Genomic DNA, 14369 nt, shown 5'->3' on the forward strand with positions numbered 1-14369 from the left:
GGTAGACAAAGAGGGCATGATCTGCTATAAAAAATTAGCAATTGTGCGTTGTGGGACTTACTGAAGGTAATAGAAGGCCCCCTGTTACCTCCAGTAAGTCCCACTCAGTGGGATTTCTAGAAGGTCTTCGGAGGCCATGCCCCTCCTTTCTCCACCACTCTGCAAACGCGCCTCCTGGCACACTACTGGTTGGCAGATGAAGTCCACTTTATTCCTGAGGGACTTTGGGGGCCAAGAAGCCCTCCTGGTACCTCCTGTAAGTCCTACGCAGTAGAATTCCTGAGCGCTGGTCGGAGGCCCAGCAACCTTTCTCCACCACTCTACAAATGCTACTGCAAGTTGAAAAAGCATTTGCAATGTAATAGGTTTCACATTTGCAAGAGTAAGAGCTATTGGTGTTGTAGATTTAAAAGTTTTTTACTAATGTTTTTTGGAGTGGATGTACTTTGTGTGTAGTGAAATTATGTTCTATGTTGTGCAGTGAAAATATACCGATAGAAAGTATGTGGCATTTTGTGTATAGGAATTATGTAGAGCGGGTTTATGTGTTATGGAGAGTAATTATGTGCCATGGTGGTCTGTGTTGTGGAGTGGTAACCTCAGGTTTAGTCTTCCTTGATTCAATAGAAGCTACACTATAAACTCAATGAGACAAAAAAAGAGGGAACAACTGAGGAGCACTTCTGTACCTAATAAGAGATATGAGCAGGAACACTGGAATTGTTCGACTGTTTGGCTGCACCGAATATTGAAACTATTATACATTTTGCGCATTTGCCACAGAATCCATCATAATCTGCAGATTTGAACAAAAAACCTTGTTTCTAGCTCAAACTGCTCAAACGTTACCAAAAATGTAGCAACAATTGCTATAGCATGGCGAAAGGCCCTTTCCAAACCTAGAAGGGTCACCTCTTACTTATTGCTAAATGTGGGTGTTAAATTATTACTAATGGTATGCAAACCACTCTTGCTTGTTTCTGTTCCTCTCTTGCCTCTTTCTGCACATCACTTCTGCTTTCTGCACCTCCCTTCTTTCTGCACCTCTCTAGCCACTTTCTGCACCTCTGTTGCTACTTTCTACACTTCTCTTGCGTCTTGTTGTAACATCTTCCCTCTTTCTGCAACTCTCTTGCCTCTTTTTGCACTTCTCTTCCCTCTTTCTGTACTTCTCTTACCACTTTCTGCATCTCTCTTGCCTCTTTCTGCACTCCTCTTGCCTGTTTCTGTACCTCTCTTGTCTCATCTATACCTCACATGCCTCTTTCTACACTTCTCTTGCCTCTTTCTGTACTTCTCTTGCCTGTTTCTGTACCTCTCTTGCCTCATTCTACACCTCATATGCCTCTTTCTGCACTGCTCTTGCAATGTTCTGCACTTCTCTTGGCTCTTTCTGTATATCTGTTGCCTCTTTCTGCACCTCACTTGCCTCTCTTTGGACTTCTCTTGCCTCTTTCTGCACCTCATTATCTTATTTCTGTAACCCTCTTCCCTCTTTCTGCACCTCTCGTGTCTCTATCTGCACCTCCCTTGCCTCTTTCTGCACTATTCTTACATCTTTCTCCACTTATCTTGCCTCTTTCTGCACTTCTCTTCTTTCTGTGCTTCACTTGCCTCTTTCTGTGCTTCCCTTGCCTCTTTCTGCACTTCTCTTCCATCTGTCTGCACTTCTCTTCCCTCTTTCTGCATTTCTCTTGCCTCTTTATGTGCCTCTATTCTCTCTTTCTGTACTTCTCTTTCCTCTTTCTGTTGTTCTCTTCCTTCTATCTGCAATTCTCTTGCTTCTTTATGCACTTCTCTTGATTCTTTATGCACTTCTTTTGCCTCTATCTGTACTCCTCTTGCCTCTTTCTGTACCTCTCTTGCCTCTATGTGCACCTTACTTGCCTCTTTCTGCACCTCACTCTCTTTTTTTCTGCACCGCTCTTGCCTCTTTTTGCACTTCTCTTGCTTCTTTCTGCACTTCTCTTGCCTCTTTCTTTATCACTCTTGCCTCATTCTGCACCTCATGTGCCGCTTTCTGCAATTCACTTCCCTCTTTCTGCACTTCTCTTGTCTCTTTCTATACATCTATTGCCTTGTTCTGCACCTCACATGCCTCATTGTGCACCTCTCTTGCCTCTTTCTGCACCTCAATCTCTTCTCTCTGTACCTCTCTTGCCTCTTTTTGCACCTCTCTTGCCTCTGTCTGCAATTCTCTTACCTCTCTCTGCACTTCAATTGCCTCTTTCTGCACTTCTCTTGCTCCTTTCTGCATTTGTCTTGCCACTTTCTATACTTCTCTTGCCACTTTCGGCATTCTCTTGCTTCTTTCTAAGCATCTTTTGCCTCTTTCTGCACTTCTATTGCTTATTTCTGAACCTCTGTTGCTTCTTTCTGTACCCCTCTTGCCTCTTTTTATATCCTTCTTCCCTCTTTCTGCATCTCACTTGCATCTTTCTGCACCCCTGTTCCCTTTTTCTGCACCGCTCTTGCCTAGTTCGGCAAATCGCTTGCCTTTTTCTGCAGTTCTCTTGCCTCCTTCTGCACCTCTTTTATTCTTTCCACACTTTTCTTGCAATTTTTGCACCCCTTGTGTCCGTATCTACACCTCTGTTGGTTCTTTTTCCACTACTCTTGCTTCTTTCTGGACCTCTCTTACACATTTCTGCACACTTCTTGCCCCCTTTTGCACCTCAGTTGGTTTTCTTGCACTGCTTTTGCTTCTGCCTGCACCTCTTTTGGCTTATTCTGCTACTCTCTTGCTTCTTTCTGAACTTCTATTGCCTCTTTCAGTACTCAAATGAGAAGTGCAAGCTGTCAAGTTTAAAGATCTGCATGCTTTTGTGACTGAGGTATATGTCTACTTGTACATGTATTCTTAGATGGGTTATGCATCTGAAGATGGTAGCTTAAAAAGCGAGTAACTTCTCCTATAGGTGGTCAAATCTTCTCAGTTCTGCTCTGTCATTCGGTTGCACAGGCAGACATGGCTTATGTATGTATGTGTTATAGAGCCCTTCAACTATACTATTGAATGCCCATGTGCCCTGTACTGTGAGCAGAAAGAAATTCATACACCTTTTTGTACACACATTTATAAAGTATGCAGTGTGAAACACAGGTATTCAAGTATTTCTATGTTTATTTTTATGTAACTTGTCACTAGGTAAAAGCAGAGACACACATGCATACCTTCACAAACTTGGTCAGACTTACAATAGTGACATGCTTAGGATTGTTGTTTTAAATTTGGTAGACCTAACATTCTGAGCAATCAATTAATAGTGAACCTTCAAGAGAAAAGTGAGGTTTAAGACATCTTGGGAGAAGGATTAGTGATTATGGTACTTTGTAGGAGTCTGTTTTAAGGTAGTCAAAGTAGGCCTTTTGCTGCACATTTATTAGTTCTTTCTGCACATCTCTTGCTTCTTTCTGCACCTTTCTTCATCTTTCTGGACTTCTTTTGCCTCTTTCTATATTTCTCTTGCTTCTCTCTGCACCTTTCTTCTTCTTTCTGTACCTTTATTGCCTCTTTCTGCATTTCTCTTGCTTCTTTCTGTGCCTTTCTACCTCGTTCTGCACATGTCCTACCTACATAGTTAGAAATTAGCATTTTAAAAGCCTTAGAAATTCACTGAAAAACAGCGGTTTCATGGACGTTATAGTTACTATTAGCATTTAAAAAACCATAGAAATTCACTGAAAAAAACACAGGTTTCAGGGACATCATAGTTATGAATTAACATTTTAAAAACCTTAGAAATTCACTGAAAAAACCACAGGTTTCAGGGCCGTTATAGTTAGGATGACATTTCACTCGAACAAAACCAGAGAAATTCGCCTGTTATAGCTAACTATAACTCGGCCCCCCAATGCACTGCTGATGACCTCACATATTGCATCACACATGACATGGTCAGTAACATCACTCAAGACATCACTGATGACATCTCAAACGACATCACCAGTGACTGTGAGTGTTTCTAACAAGTCAAAGAATGTTATATATATATTTTTATATGTGTATAAATTCACTGAAAAACCCATAGGTTTCAGTGATGTCATCAGTGATGTCACTGACCATGTCATAAATGATGTAATATGTAACGTCACCAGCAGTGTATTTTGTGGGCACGAGTTATAGTTAGCTGAACTAACTATAACGGCTGAATTTCTCTGGTGTTCTACGAGTGAAATGTCCAACTAACCATAACGCACCTGAAACCTGTGTTTTATTCAGTGAATTTCAAAGGTTTTTTAAATGCAAATTTCTAACTATAACATGGCTGAAACCTATGGTTTTTTCAGTGAATATCAAAGGTTTTTAAATGCTAATTACTAACTATAATATCTCTGAAACCTATGATTTGTTCAGTGAATTTCTAAGGTTTTTTAAATGCTAATTTCTAACTATAACGTCCCTGAAACCTATGGTTTTTTCAGAGAATTTCAAAGGTTTTTTTAAATGCTAATTTCTAACCATAAAGTACCTGAAACCTGTAATTTTTTCAGTGAATTTCGAAGGTTTTTTAAATGCTAATGTCTAAATACAACATCCCTGAATCTATGTTTTTTTCAGTGAATTTCTAAGGTTTTTTTAAATGCTAATTTCTAACTATGCCTACAGAGGTGGGACATGTGCAGAAAGAGGAAGAAAGGTGCAGAAAGAAGCAAAAGATATGCAGAAAGAACCAACTGAGGTGCAGAAAGAAGTCTTGTTGGAAAGTAATCCTGTGCCCTAAACGTTTTGCTGATGAGTACTGGTGGTAACTGACTCTGACTAACCAGACCTAGAGGCAGTACTATGCTCAAAGATACTTAAAAGACAGTGAAGACCTCTACATACACTAGGGTACACTATGGGTTGGGGTACCCTGTGATTGGCATGACCTCCCCTGTAAGGCCCAAGTAGGGGGATTAAAACTACCTCTAATTCAGAGGTGCAGAAACATGCTCCTTTAACTAGTAGTTGCATTTGCAGAGTTATAGAGAAAGGGTGCTGGGCCTCCGACCAACGCTCAAGAATTCTGCTGCATAGGACTTACAGGAGGTGCCAGGAGTGCTTCTTGGCCCCAAAAGTCCCTTAGGAGTAAAGTGGACTTCATCCCCATCCTGTAGTCTGCCAGGAGGCATGTTTGCAGAGTGGTGGAGAAAGGGGGCATGGCCTCCAAAGATGTCTTAGCAATCCTACTGTGTGGGACTCACTGGAGGTAACAAGGGGGGTACTTGGCCCCAAGGACATCCTTGGGGGCTAACTAGCCCTCCTATTACCTCCAGTAAGTACCACATAGCAGGATTGCTAAGTTCTCATAACAGGCCATGCCCCCTTTGCCCACCACTCCGCAAATGCACTCCTTGGCACACTCTTCGATGGAGATAGAAGCCTCCTTCACTGCTGGGGGTCCTTAGGGGCCAATTAGCCTACCTCTTACCTCCAGAAAGCCCCATACAGTGGGATTGCTGAGAGGTGGACACAGGCCATGCCCCCTTTCTCCACCACTCTGCAAACGCGCCTCCTGATGCGCTCTTGTTTGGGGGGTGAAGTCCCCTTTCCTCATGTGGGTCCCTGGTGGCCAACTAGCCCACCAGGTACCTCCAGTAAGCCCCACACAGCTGGTTTGCTGAGCGTGCTCTAAGACCATTCCCCCTTTTTACACCACTCTGCAAACGCGTCCCCTGGTGCACTACTGCTCGGGGGATGAGGTCATCTTGTGACCTGAGGTCCTCAGGACACAAGAGGACCTCATCGCCCCACCAGCAGTGTGCCAAGAGGCACATTTGCAGAGTGGTGTAAAAAGGGGCGTGGCTTCAGACCCCCTCTTTGCAATCCACCTGTGTGGCACTTACTGAAGGTACCTGGCGGGCTAGTTGGCCCCCAGGGATCCTTAGTATTCAAGCGGACTTAATTCCCCAACTTAGAACGCTCCAGGTGGCTTATTTGCAGAGAGGGGGCCGAGATACCGGCTTTTTTTTTCCATATCTTTTTAGAAGAGGGCCTGTGTGGCCCCAGGACATGGCCTCTTTTTTTATATATTTAAAGTTTCTATTTGGGATGAGGGCAGCGTGGCCCTCCTCCCCTGGGCCAGTACTGGCCCCGGGGACCCCATCCCCCGGGGCATGCCCAATGCCTTCTTTTTTTAAGGGAGGGGGGCCAACTGCCCCCCTGGGCTATTTTTGGCCTGGGGACCTGATTCCCCAGGCATGGCCTCTCGTTGGGGATCGTGGGGGGAGCCAAAATGCCCCCACAGTCCCTGCCGGTTCCCAGCCTCCTGCGAGAGCCAGCATTTATTTTGGGCAAGGGGAGCTGCTGACATGTAGATCCTCTTACCCAAAAGCAATCTGCTTTGCTTCGTTGAAACAAGAGCAGGATTTCCTGCTCTCGCTTTATGAGGCAAAGCAGAAGTTTGCTATGGCAGGGCGGAAGCCATGCTCCATCCCTGCCATAGCAAACAGCATTGTCCCGGGGTGGGCACCCCGGGACGTTGCAGGAGCCGACCCTGGCGGGTGGCAGTCCCTAGTGCCATTGAGGGTTCCAGGAGGGAGGCTGCGTGCCCCCCTCCCAGCATTTCAAAGCCCCGGGGAGGTGGTGGTCCCCGGGGGTCAAGGGGTCCGCAACAGACCCCCATATTCAAATAATTAGATCCCCTGGGATGTGGTGGTCCCTGGGGCAGCGTGAGGGGTCAGGAGCCCCCTCATGCATTTTTTTAGAAGCCCCGGGGAGGTGGTGGTCCCCTGGGCTGCAGGGGGGCTGCATGCCCCACACAGAATGAATGGAGCTCCAGGGGGGTGGTGGACCCAGGGGCTGCAGGGGCCCCTGTGGGCCCCCGCTAATTAACTTTGCATTGCCCCTGGGACCTGGCCCACCCGGGGGCTTATACAAAACAAAGCGTAGGACAAAATGCTTTTTTGGGCCCCAGGGACCCCCTGAGCAGGACTAGGGGTCTGGGTGTTTCTACCCTGCCCCCTTTTCTTGTTTACCGAGTCATAAGAAAACAGTGGAAATCTTAAAAAGGGAACACTCTCATGTATTCTTACTATTACAATTCAAGCCACACCCGTTCACGCACTCTGACTGGATTTAGGGGTATTGAGCACATTTACAAGAGCCCTGGCAAATCTCATCAGATGAGCCTATAACTTACTGCATGCACCTGAAGGCACTTTGAGAGTGATTTTATGTCAAGAAACTTTTGAGGCAGAATCAGGGAAAAATATGTTTTTCACTGTTTTACTAGTGAGCTAGCCTGCTGCTGCTGTCTACTAGCATCACCATGGCACCTTGGGAATCCATGCAGCCATTGTTTTGTCTAATTACAGGTAGGAGAAGAACTATGTGGGAATCTTTTTTGATCTGCAGTAATGGATATAAAATGGAAATTCACATACACACTTCCCCACGAGTCCTTAGGGGTTACCATAGTTGCAGACTGCAGAGATTAGCAGCAGGGAGCAGTAGGACATGTGAGGCTCCCACATAACTATTTATTGATGTTACACTAACAGCAGATTTTAGGAACCGGCTGCCGAACTGTAGCAAAAGAAGCAATGCAAAGTAAAACAGTAACCCCCAAAAAGATTTTAATCATATGTACAACTTTAAAAAATGTATTTCCCTATCAAGTATAAACTAGAAAACCCACAACACCTGGCCCACCCCTCTCCCTAACCCCAACCAATGTCCAAAGTAAGCTTCGTCGAGGCTTAGTCCAAAGAAAGAAAGTAAGAAAGTCAAAAAACGCAATTGTCCATATCGAATAAATAGATAAGAGAAACCCCCCAAAATGCCCCAACTCCCACATTCCCACCCTCTCCGCAACAAGTCCCACCCACCAAACAAAAGATTTAAAAAGTAGCAAGAGAGGCCTAGCGGCAGGCTTGGAGCTCTTTCTCTCCTGTCTGTCAAAAAGCTCCTCAAACCTGGCTTCCAGGTGCACCATCCTCTGGAGCATGCGGAGCTGAAAGGCTCTATAGAGTCTATAGGGAGAGCAGAAATGGTGGAATGGCGGCGTGCGGCTGCCTGACCATGGCAACAGACTACCGGATGTACTGGGGCCAGGCTGGCGCCCAGGGCATTTGAGGCTGCAGCTGCTGCTGCCTCCTCCTTCTCCAGGACCACCAGCCACTGGTATTTTGCAGTAACAGCCTCCAGCTTCCTGTGCCGGGTCCTGGCTGCTACCTCCTGCTTGTTGGGTTGTTATGAAAACGATGATGGATTGGCAGGAATAGCTATATCAATAAAGTAACAAAGAAAAATTGTAGTCAATACTCTTAGCAAAACAGTAACACATAATATTATATAGTGGCAGTACATAACATTTGTTGGTATCCTTGATTCCTCGTCCCATTCAATTTTGATGTGATTAGAGTTTCAGGTATTAAGCACTCTGGAGTATACAAGCATTCTTCCTCTCTCTCCCTTGTTGAGCTAAATTAATATAGGCATTCCAGCTCAGCTTGCGCCCTAGACAGACATACATGTGTTGCATTACTTTGCTACTGTCTGCAGATGGGGCAGCTGTACTAGACAATTGTCTCTTTTGCTATCATGGTCATGCTCTGTTAAATGCCTCAATTTCACCCTGACTACAAGGCAGATGATAAGTTACTGATATATAAATGATATGCGCCAGAAGAGGTACTACTAACTATTATAAAGAAGACAACTATGCAGACACACATCATAATATCTGCCAATGGGAAAATCAATGCACTACAGTACAGGTGAAGGATTAAGGAACATGATATTGTATTTGGCATGTTCGTTACAGACTATCCCATCCACAAAATGCAAATTCACCTACTATTTTTTCCCACTTTACTCCCTGGCCTCACCCTGAGTCACCCCATTTGTCATTACTTGTTCCCAACAAAATAGATTTGCTTGGCAGTAAGGAAAGTATTTATTAACTTAGTCGTATGTAGGTAAGTTAGAGGGAATAGGCCGGCTAGTTAGACGTTTCACTGATCATTATCATCATCATCAAGTGCCTAAGCTTTTGCTAGTAGTGAGTCACTTTGTTCAGCAAATGTTAAAAGGGAACAATTTGAACTGACATAATATGTTCTGGAAGCAATAATTAAATATCTCCCTTGGCCAGAGGAAAGTGGTGCATGCAAAGAATTTATTTTTTCAAATTTTATGGGAGGCTGTAACAGAACAAGGAAGTTCGGAAAAGATTGGAGTTACTTATGTACTAGAAAGTGAATGAGTGGGCGCTGGGAGTTAAGGGAAGCATACCTATTTATATTGTACATTGCCATGACATTTGTAAAGGGGCCTACACATTAAATGAGGTAGACGCACATTGCACTGCCAACAATGCACTGCAGCTGATATTACCAATCATGCAGCCGATAGGTCACCCGTGGCTGTCACTGGTGAAATGCCATGGGTAGGGGCTCAGGGCGTGGCGATTGATGATGAATGGTGGGTACATAATATATGTTACGCTTGAAAACTACTGTGAGTCAAAGTAGTTGTTTAAAATACCTTCTCAACCCTTTAAATCGAAAATCTTGATAAAAAAGCATTCCTTGTTTAATCTTATTTCCAGGGATTTTTCCATTCATTGTTCCATTCTTCTTCTAGTATTTGTTATTCTTCACCCTTGGCTTTGCTACTCAGTCACGGCTTAAGTGTACATTCTCTCCATCCAGTGTTCACCTATAAATACCATCCATCCAAACATGGCTCTCATTCTCAACAAACCTTTCACTAATATACATTTGTTATTTAACCACCTTTGCGCCCTTGCTTTGACCCATCAAACCTCCTGGAGGATTCTTTTCTTTCACCCATACACTTTCACCCACCCAGGCAGGCATCCTTTAACCTTTCATCCATCCTTCACCCACCCATACATCCTATCAGCCCCCTATAGTATATGCATCCTTTCAACCTCTCATCCTTCTCTTCCAGTCATATTACATTTCACCTGCCCTGCTTCCTTCCATCTATCTTTCCCTTTTCCATAAACCCACCAAGGTCTGACTCTTCATGAAACTTTCTCTTCTGAGTAGTTACTCAACTGCTGCTGTATATGCTAAGTAAAGACGTGTGTCTTCAACTGTTCGCAAGTCTCAACAGTACAGTGTACACCCTTGCAGCGAGTATATAAATTGCCAAGAAGCAAGCAAGATGACTTACAACTGCCCTCCACTGCTACTGGCTCACCCCCTGCCACTGCCGCATCCCCTTCCTGGATGGTGCCGCTGTCCCCGCTAGCCCTGACACTGGAGGTCGGTGCAGCTAGAAAAAACATTGCACATTTATTAGATGCTATATAAGCCTCCCCCTATTTATTTTCTTGGAGCAAAATTGAAAATACATACACCACACACATCACTACAATTCAGATACAGACATTATGTTCCATCAAAAATATCTGGTTGATCATTTTGTGGGTGGCAATTTTTGAAAAGCCTCTCAAGAAGACAACTTGTAAAGGACTGGACTGAGTGGCTGGAGCTATCGGTGAATATGATTTTTTGAGAAGAAATGAGTGGCCAACTGTACGGTCATTACGTCTTCTTGGTTGGCAAATGCAATGTAGCTATCCTCCTCCTCCTCATACTTCCTCCCAATCACGGTGTATGGTAATCAGTTCACCATCAACTGCTGCTGATAATACTAGGCCTCGATAAGAAGAAGACACAACTTTGAGCTGTTCAATGTGACCAAGGCCATTCTCTCATTTACTGAGCAATGATCGTAACATGAGAAAGTAAAATAAAGCCTTCTTATCTCAAAAAACATGCATAGAATACCTTACTTGGGCATGCTATATGCATGGTAGAGTAGTAGTACTAGTATTAGTAGTAGTAGGTGACCATAACCAATCAGTTCTCTGAGTCTTACATTACCAACACTAGGCAGTCCACAAAATAAATAAATAACAGGAGAGGGAAAGCTGACTGAAAAAACAGACGAAAGGAATCTACAGACAGACTAGTATAAACAAAGACTGTTTGAGGTAAATACAGATACTAGAATTATGAAATTAAATAGGATAATGCAGGGATAACAAGGGTTTAGAAACAAATAGATCAAAGATGATTCGGGAAAAATATAAAATTAGGAAATGGATAGAAATAAATAGTTCAAAATAAGGAGCGGTAAAAGTTAGGGATACTTTTATTAATATTAACAACAGGAGGACTTACTGGGGCCAGCAGAGCCATCGAATGAGGAGCGTTCTTGGAAGGCACCTACCAGCTCCTACCTCGGATGACCATGTCTTGCCCCTGGATCCTGATGTAAGACATAATTAAAGAGACAAAAAATGATTGGTGGTAAATAAATAATAAATAATCTCTCTGAAAAGATTTTTTGACAGGAAAAGGCAATTGCAATAACATTCACATTTCCTAAGTCAGATAGACTAGTAGTAGATTAGTATTGCATCGCAGACCATCCTATATTTATTCCACATTTCCTAAATCTAACATCCGCCTATTCGAAAGGCTTTGGAATAAATTGCAACAAATTATACTTGCTTCTAAGTTCAGATCTCATTTGCAATCATTATCAACCCCCTTTGACTGGCCAATTCACTAAGGGCCCGATTCCAATTCCAATCAGAAATCGGTCTGACCGACATGGACCAGGAATGTATTCCGACCGACGCGTACACGTGCTGTATGACCGGCGCAGTAAGATGCAATGCGTGTGAAACACAACCGACTCGCACAGAGCACAATACGTTTGACCGACACATACGGAAACCAGTGATTCGGCCGTAAAAGAGCCCGATGCGACAGACTTGTACGCGAACGATGCAACATAGGTTAGCATTAGCCCGACGCAATAGACTTGTACGCGATTGATGATACCTAGCCTAGCATCCACCCGATCAACAGTGAAGGAGGCTCAATGTTGTCTTTGCCTGCAACAGCAGGTCCTGCTCGTGTGGGTAGGGGTGGTGTGTGGGTGCGTGGGGTGAGGCCACATCCTGAAGATAGTGCTGCTGCGTAAGATGACCCACAGTTAGGACGCATCATAAATGCATGCCGAGGATGCACCAGAGACTTTGGCCAGGTCGTTGGGATCCTCACGGACATACAACTAAGGGTTGGCGTAGTGGGCGTAGTGGGGCTACGTGAAGCAGCACGTAGTGTGCCCAAATCTACGCACACTACGCGCTTCGCGTAGCCCCACTACGTGCCACCCACCTCCCGCCCGCCCTCCTTTTAAATAATATCAGCAATGTAAAATAAATTAAAGTAAAACGACTTACCGTAAGCGCGGCGTCTCCGGGGCTCCCTCTTCTTCGTTTCTAATTTCTTCTGACAAATGCGCATGCGCGGACGCCCGCGCATGCGCATTTCTCGCAAGAAATGCGCATGCGCGGGTGTCCGCGCATGCGCATTTGCCAGAAGAAATTAGAAACGAGAAAGAGGGAGCCCCGGAGACGCCGCGCTTACGGTAAGTCGCTTTACTTTAATTTATTTTTCATTGCTGATATTATTAAAAGGAGGGCAGGCGGGAGGTGGGTGGCGGGTGGCAGGCAGCTACGCTTCGCCCTCGGCGTGTGCATAGCGCTGCCCTGCTTCGCCTACTTCGGAAAGTGCGAAGCAGGCAGCGCTACGTACACTACGTGGGCGAAGCGTAGTGCTACGCCCGGGGTTACATACAACATCAGCAGGCTGCCCATTTTTCCAAAATGGAATCCCACATGTCCTGGATGGACTCCCACATATCCAGGACGGACTCCCACATGTCCAGGGTAGAGACCCACATGTCCAGGATGGAGTCCAAAATGGATGACCTCACTGCGGTGTTCAGGGACACACTCACATGCCTCCACCGGATTGCTGACAACATGACCACACCTCCCTGTGTGCCCACTACATCTGTTGCCACAACACCAGCAACTGCCGCAGGGAGGGATGAGGACTCTGGCGCAGAGTACCCAGCACCGCTGCAGCCTGCACCAGAGGGTCCCCCTGAAAAGAAAAAGAGGGGACATCTAATGAAAGGCAATTGAGAGACAGATGGCCATGCATACCCCACAGGAAGTGAACACCTGCTCCTGATATCGTCCATTGTGTGCAAAGCATTCACCTTGTTGACTGACATGGAACTCTCCCACATGGGATGGAGGGTCTAAGTTGGAACATTGATTCCAATGACTGTGGACTTGGCTCCGAAAATGTCATCAACCAACACCAACAGCTCCTCTGTGAACTTTGGATTTATATCACACTGTACATCACTATCAGTTTTGTTTACTATTTCACACATGCATATAAAGTAAATCATGATCACACAATACTTGCCTCTGTGGTTAATGTAACTTGGTTTGTGACATAGAGATGATGACCTGGTAAGCAAATACTGTTCAGGAAAACAACTACAGCAATTAAAACAGCGCCTGCTGTACATGTACCATCACACCCATGATACACACATGATTTGCGCTCAGAATACTTTGCATGTCAAACATGGATGTCTGTGACACACAGACCCAATAGCAACCCACATGCCATAATCTGATGGATGTTGGAAACGATTTACACGTACCACATAACAAAAGACACATGTGTGTTGCACAATACACAAAAACTCTGGATTAACCTCACAATGTTGGCTCAGGAACACTTTGTTACACACAGTCCATCTCAACTGTAAGTCAGGGTGTATGTAACATGTGAAAACACAATGGGCACCTGGAACTGTGAACAAGCCTTGGGTGGTGATATGCAAAGTTGTCACTCACAGTGTGATGTGCACCACACACAATGGTTTTTGTCCCCAGGAAGCACAATGTGCTCCCTACAATATAAAATGTGGAGCCATATACACACACCCATGTCATTATGAGTGAAATGTGATATCAGATACTGTATAACAGGCTGTTTCTCTGTTGTTAAGCACCTGAATCTCTGCCAAAATATTGTGGGTGGAATCCTTTGGCTGTTTTCTGTAATGCTGACAGACGCGGGTGAATATTGTAAAGAGGTGTCATACACTTAGGGACCAAGCCGGGCGCACGCCTTGGCTATTGATTGTCATGGAGACAGACGCGGGTGAGTATTGTAAAGACGTGTCGTACACTTAGGGACCAAGCCAGGCGCACGCCTTGGCTATTGAATGTCATGGAGACAGACGCCGGTGAGTATTGTAAAGACACGACGTACACTTAGGGACCAAGCCGGGCGAACGCCTTGGCTAGTGAGTGTCATGGAGACAGACGCGGGTGAGAATTCAAAAGATGCGTCATACACTTACAGGCCAAGCCAGGTGCACGCATTGTCTATTGACTGTCATGGAGACTGACTCAGTTTTGCTATGTGTATGAATCACACACAAACAGATTTGGTTGGCTCACAACAACAATGTATCAAACTAAATGGTGTCATGATGCTGAATATTTGAAAGATGCAGC

This window comes from Triturus cristatus, chromosome 5_2, assembly GCF_964204655.1.
Source record: "Triturus cristatus chromosome 5_2, aTriCri1.1, whole genome shotgun sequence".
NCBI lineage: Eukaryota > Metazoa > Chordata > Amphibia > Caudata > Salamandridae > Triturus > Triturus cristatus.